The following is a 6,111-nucleotide window of genomic DNA, read 5'->3' on the forward strand; positions in this document are numbered from 1 at the left end:
GTCCGTGGGTTTGGGCCCTGCACTGAGCTCTGCGCTGATGGTTCAGAGCCTGCTTGGGATTTTTCTCTCTGCCCTTCCCTGCCTTCTCCCTCTCTCTCTCTCTCTCTCTCTTGCCTGCTTGGGATTTTTCTCTCTGCCCTTCCCTGCCTTCTCTCTCTCTCTCTCTCTCTCTCTCTCTCTCTCTCTCTCTCTCTCCCTCTCTCTCTCAATAGATAAATAAACTTAAAAAACTTTTTTAAATAAAAAAGAATATAAGTTGGATATTCTATCCATTAGTAACATGGAACTTCCTTGTTCTTGTTCATGGTTTCAGAGTGTTCTATAGTAAAATTGCCCTAATTTATTTTGCCAGTGTCCTATCAGTAGGCTTTTACTTGATTCTAATATATTGCTATTAAGAACAATGCTTCAATAAGTGTCCTTGTACATATCTTTTCATACATGCACAGGAAATTGCAGGAAAAAAAATCATAGAAATAGAATTATTGCATCAAAAATATGTTCACTTTGTATCTTGAGAGTGGCTGAATTGCTCTCCCAAGAGGTTGAACCAATTTACAGTCATATTCAACACAAGGTCTTCTCAAAAATATTTTTTTTTAAGTTTTTATATTTTGAGAGAGAGCAAGAGTGCAAATGGGGGAGAAGCAGAGAGAGAGGGAGAGAGAGAATCCCAAGTAGGCTCCACACTGTCAGCGAGGAGCCCAATGCAGGACTTGACTTGGGGCTTGAACTCATGAACCGTGAGATCATGACCTGAGACAAAACCAAGCGTCAGATGCTTAACCAAGTGAGATGCCCAGGCACACCTGTCTTCTCAAATTTTTAAAATCTTTGCCAATCTGTAAAAAAAAAAAAAAAGAAAGAAAAAAAAATAAAATCTTTGCCAATCTGATAGATAAAAAAAGGATTTTGTTGTCATAGCTGCTGATTTTTAAGATGAGTTTAAACTTTGCTTAGGGGCACCTCGGTGGCTCAGTCGGTTAAGTGTCTGACTCTTGACTTCGGCTCAAGTCATGATCTCATGGGTCCTGAGTTTGAGCCCCACTCGGGCTCTGTGCTGGCAGCGTGGAGCCTGCTTGGGATTCTCTCTCTCCCTCTCTTTGTGTCCCTTCCCAGCCTGCATATGCTCTCTCTCTCTCTCTCTAGACTTTGCTTAAAATGAAATCAAATTTATACAACTGAAAGGTGACTTTCCAAAAACAGAAGAGTACTACACAATCTCTTCATATATCAAGGTCAGATAATATCACTATATATTTTTTCAAGCCAATTCTCCAGCCTGTATTTAAAAAAATTTTTTTTAATGTTTGTTCCTTTTTTTTGAGGGGGATAGGGGAGGTGTAGAGAGAGAGGGAGACATAGAATTTGAAACAAACTCCAGGCTCTGAACTGTCAGTACAGAGCCCGATGCAGCACTTGAACTCACAAACCGTGAGATCATGACCTGAGCCGAAGTCAGGTGCTTAACCAACTGAGCCACCCAGGCACCCCTCCAGCCTGTATTTTTAAAACAACTAAGGGGTCATTACACATTTCTTCCATGTATATGGAGGGAGCATTAGCTGAGACCCTCCAGCAAATAGTAGATGCCAATGAATAAAGCCCCTGTCTTCAAGGAACGTGCGGTCTAGCAGCAGGGTCCAAATAAATTTTGTAATACAGTAGGTATCACTGTCTCCCATGGATGCTCTATAGTGCAGATAAAAAAAGCAGCTAGGCTGCATCTGGAGGTTAGAGAAGGCTTTGAGCTGAGTTAAGAAGTAAAGGAGGAGTGAATTCTAGCCAGATGCCGAGGGGAGGAATGGCAGTCTAAGCAGAGGGAACAGCATGGGCAAAGGCATTGAGGTGTGAGCAAACAAGCTCAGGGAGTGAGGAGAATGCCAGAAATTCAGCATTTCTAGAGGGCCAGGCAGAGGATTACGCCAAAACTGCAAGCAAGGGCCCAGTTAGAAACAAAGATTTAAGCTTTCTATTACAGGCTATAGGAACTATTGATGGTTGTTTTTGGGTTTTTTTTTTTAATGTTTATTTATTTTTGAGAGAGAGAGAAAGAGTGAGCTGGGGAGGGACAGAGAGACAGGGAGACACAGAATTCAAAGCAGGCTCCAGACTCTGAGCTGTCAGCACAGAGCCTGATGCGGGGCTTGAACTCAAAAGCCGTGAGATCATGACCTGAGCCGAAGTTGGACACTTAACCAGCTGAGCCCCCCAGGCACTCCTGATGGTTTTAAAGAGAAAATGATCAGATTTGCATTTTAATTGCTTACTCTTTCCCTGTTGTGCAAGCCTGGATATACAGGCAATCAGATAGGTATGACTTTTTGGTGTGTCTAAAATATTTCATAGTAATAAAGACCAAATGTGGTTGTACATCAAAATTCCTTCTAACCTGTCCTTGCCATTTGTATGGGTTTCCTATTGCTGCTGTAACAAACTACTGCAAACTTAGCGGCTCACAACCACTCAAGTCTGTTGTGTTTCAGTTCTGGAGGTCATAGGTCTTAAATGCATCCTACAAGGTTAAAGCCAAGATGTCAGCAGGGCCTTGTTACTTCTGAAGGCTGAGAATATGTTGACTTGTGTGTCCACCTTCTGCGGTCCTTTGCTCATCACCCCCTCTTCCATCTTCAGAGCCTGCAGAGCAACATCGTCCAGTCTCTGACTCCCTCTGTGGCCTGCCTGTATCACTTATAAAGATCCTGGTCACTACACTGGGTTGACCCGAATCATCCAGCTTAAGCTCCCTATCTCGAGGTCAGTTGATTGACAACCTGAATTCCATTGGCCTTCTGAATTCCCACTTGCCATGGAAAATATTTCCAGTTTCCAGAAATTAGGGCTTCGGTAGCCATTGTTCATCCAACATTGAAATTTTTTATTCAAATTGTGGTAAATAATATATAACATAAATTTTACCATTTTAACCATTTTTTTTCCATTTTAACCATTTTTAAGAGTACAGTCACTGGGGGGCCCTGAGTGGCTCAGTTGGTTGAGCATCTGACTCTTGATTTCCACTCAGATCACGATCCCAGGGTTGTGGGATTGAGCCCCGTGTTGTGCTGAGCATGGAGCCTGCTTGAGATTCTTTCTTCCTCTCCCTCTCTCCCTCTCCTTCTCCCTCTCCCTCTTTCTCTCTCTCTCTCCCCCTTTCCTTCCCCCCCCATGCATGCTCTCAAATAAATAGTACAGTCAGTGGCATTAAGTACATTCACACTGTTGTACCACCACCACCATCCATCTCTAGAACTTTTTTATCTTTCCAAATTGAAACTCTGTCCCCATTAAACATTAACTCCCCATTCTCCCCTCCCCTCAGCCCCTGGCTACCACCATTTGACTTGCTGTCTCGATGAATTTGACAATCCTAAGTACTTCATCCAACATTTATTGAATACCTACCTGTGCTAATTATTCTGCCACGTACTCGGATTCATAAGTTAGTTTTCCCTGATATTTTTTCTCAGCTTTTTATTACAGAATTTTCACTTACAGAAAAGTTAAAAGGGTTGTATAATGAACAACCAACCATATATCTAGTACCTAGATTCAAGCAATTGTTAACCTTTTGCTATATTCACTGTGTGTGTGTGTGTGTGTGTGTATGCGTGTGTGTGTGTGTGTGATTGTTTTGCTGATGCATTGTATAGTAGATTGCAATCATAATGATACTTGATCTATAATTACTTCAGGAATTATCTCCTAGAAATAAAGACATTTTTCTACACAACCACAATACCACTATTGTATCTAACAAAATTAACAATAATTTCCTAAAACTATTATCTAGTAGTCCATGTTCATGTCTCCCCAGTTGTCCCCAAAGTGTGTGCCATCAGGGATGACTTATTGCATTTGGCTGCTAGAGCCCTTCAAACATACCCATCTTTCCCCCCTACGTGACAATGACTTTTTGAAGAGCCAAAGCTGTCCACATACAACTTTTTTAAATATTCTATAACTTCAGTAGCTTGAAACAACTATTTCTCTTTTAAATTTTTAAAAGATCTTATTTTTAAGTAATCTCTATACCCAACTTGGGCTTGAACTCACAACCCTGAGATTAAGAGTTGCATGCTCTACAGACTGAACCAGCCAGGAGCCCTAAAAACAACTATTTGTATCTCCCGTTTTTGTGAATCATGAATTCAGGCAGGGGCCAGTCAGACAATTGTTGTTTCACAGAACTCTGACAGAAACCGCTTGCTGGTATTCAGGTGGCAGATGGACTGGGCACAGGGGCCAAGTTGGCTTCACTGTCATGTCTGCAGAGCACCTTGGTTGGGATGGCTGGAAGGCTGAGCTCAGCTGGGATCACCCACCAGAGCATGCCCATGTAGCCTGTCTAGCGTGGTGGCCTCAGGGTGCTCAGGTTCTGATCTAATGGCCCATCAATATGGGAGCACGTATTTAGGTAAACAAGACAGAGGCTGCATTACTTTTTATGACCTAGCTTCAGAAATCACACAGCGTCATGTCCTCCATGCTGGATTGTCCGAACTAGTCACAGAGCCCATCCAGATTTAAAGAATTTGAAGCTATGTCTTAAAAATTGTCATGAGACCTTTGTGCCCTCCAGCCACAAATTATTTGCTTTTCTCTCACTTGCAAAATACACACACCCTTTTCCAAGACTTCTGCAAAATCTCATCCCATTAGGACATGAGGATCAGGCCCTTTGAGTTAGGCCTTTGCTCACCCTGGGCTCCTTGTGAAGCTTCTGTTGGACTACATCCTAAGGAGTACCAGCATACCTCAGAGGTACTACAGGTTCCGTTCCAGACCACGCCAAGAGAGCGAGTCAAATGGATTTTTTGGTTTCGCAGTGCATATAAAATTCACATTTACACTATACTGTAGTCCATTAAATGTGCAATAGCACTGTCAAAAAAAAAACTGTACCACCTTAATTTAAAAATATTGCCAAAAAATGCTGTCATCTGAGTTCTCAGCAAGTCATACTCACTGATCACAGGTCACCGTAACAAATATAATTATATATAAATATAATTATATTATTATATATTATATTATATATTAAATATATAATATATAATATAAATATTATATATAAATATAATAATAATGAAAACTTTTGAAATGTTGTGATAATGACCATTATGTGACACAGAGATGTGAACTGCGCAAATGCTGTTGGGAAAATGGCACCAATAGCCTTGTTCTATGCAGAGTTGCCACAAACCTTCAATTTGCAAAAAGAAAAAATTTAAAAAATAATTTAAAAAAACGCAATCTCTGTAAAACACAATGAAACGAGGTATACCTGTATCAGAAGCATGCTGTCTAGCTGAAAGGAGCTATAAAGCATGCCCTTGAGAGTCTTAGAGAGCGTTTTGTACACCTGAGTGGATTATGAAGCACCATCTTGTCTGTCTGAGGATATAAAAAAATATGTCTTACAGTCAGGTACCAGATTCCCCCAAACAGTGTTTTATTAGTGGTGCCCTTGTAGAATGGCCCATATTCTGATTTTATCTACGTGTTTTCTCTTGTTGTCATTTAACTCTTTCTCACCACTCCCCTCCCCCCCAATTCCCATATTTCCTGTGAATTCTGGAGGCTTGATTGGATTCAGGTTGGAATCATAACTGAGTCAGCACACAGACGGCATGACGTCTTACAGGCACAGAGGCTGCCCCACGTTAGTGTGCTAGGCTTGATCACTTCCATATAGTGGTGACAAGTAGATCTCTCCATTGTAAGAGTTCATTTTCCTCTTTGTGATTAGCATGTAACCTGTGGGGCGGTCCTATGAGAACTATGGAATGCTTCACAAATTCACGTCATCCATATGCAGGGTCCGTGCTAATCTTTCTGACTTCCTTCCAGTTTTACTCTGTGCTATGCAAGCAAGCCCTGGCCTTTAAGGTTAAATGAGGTCCTAAGGGTGGGGTCCTGATCCAATAGTACCGGTGTCCTTGTAAGAGGAAGCGACCCAAGGATGTGCGTGCACAGAGGAAAGGCCATGTGAGGCCATGGCAAGAGGGTGGCCATCTGCAAGCCAAGGAGAGAGGGGCCTCAGGAGAAACCATCCCTGCTAACACCTTGATCTTAGACTTTCAGCCTGAAGAACTATGAGAAAATTTT

The 6,111-nt window shown here is 41.7% G+C and overlaps 1 pseudogene; it reads right to left on the reverse strand.

Annotated features, from left to right (window-relative positions):
• Nucleotides 1-5,778: 5,778 nt before the first annotated feature.
• LOC131500496 (U6 spliceosomal RNA) lies at nt 5,779-5,879 on the reverse strand (annotated as a pseudogene).
• Between the last annotated feature and the right edge of the window lie 232 nt (nt 5,880-6,111).

Source organism: Neofelis nebulosa, chromosome 17 (assembly GCF_028018385.1).
Source record: "Neofelis nebulosa isolate mNeoNeb1 chromosome 17, mNeoNeb1.pri, whole genome shotgun sequence".
Lineage (NCBI taxonomy): Eukaryota > Metazoa > Chordata > Mammalia > Carnivora > Felidae > Neofelis > Neofelis nebulosa.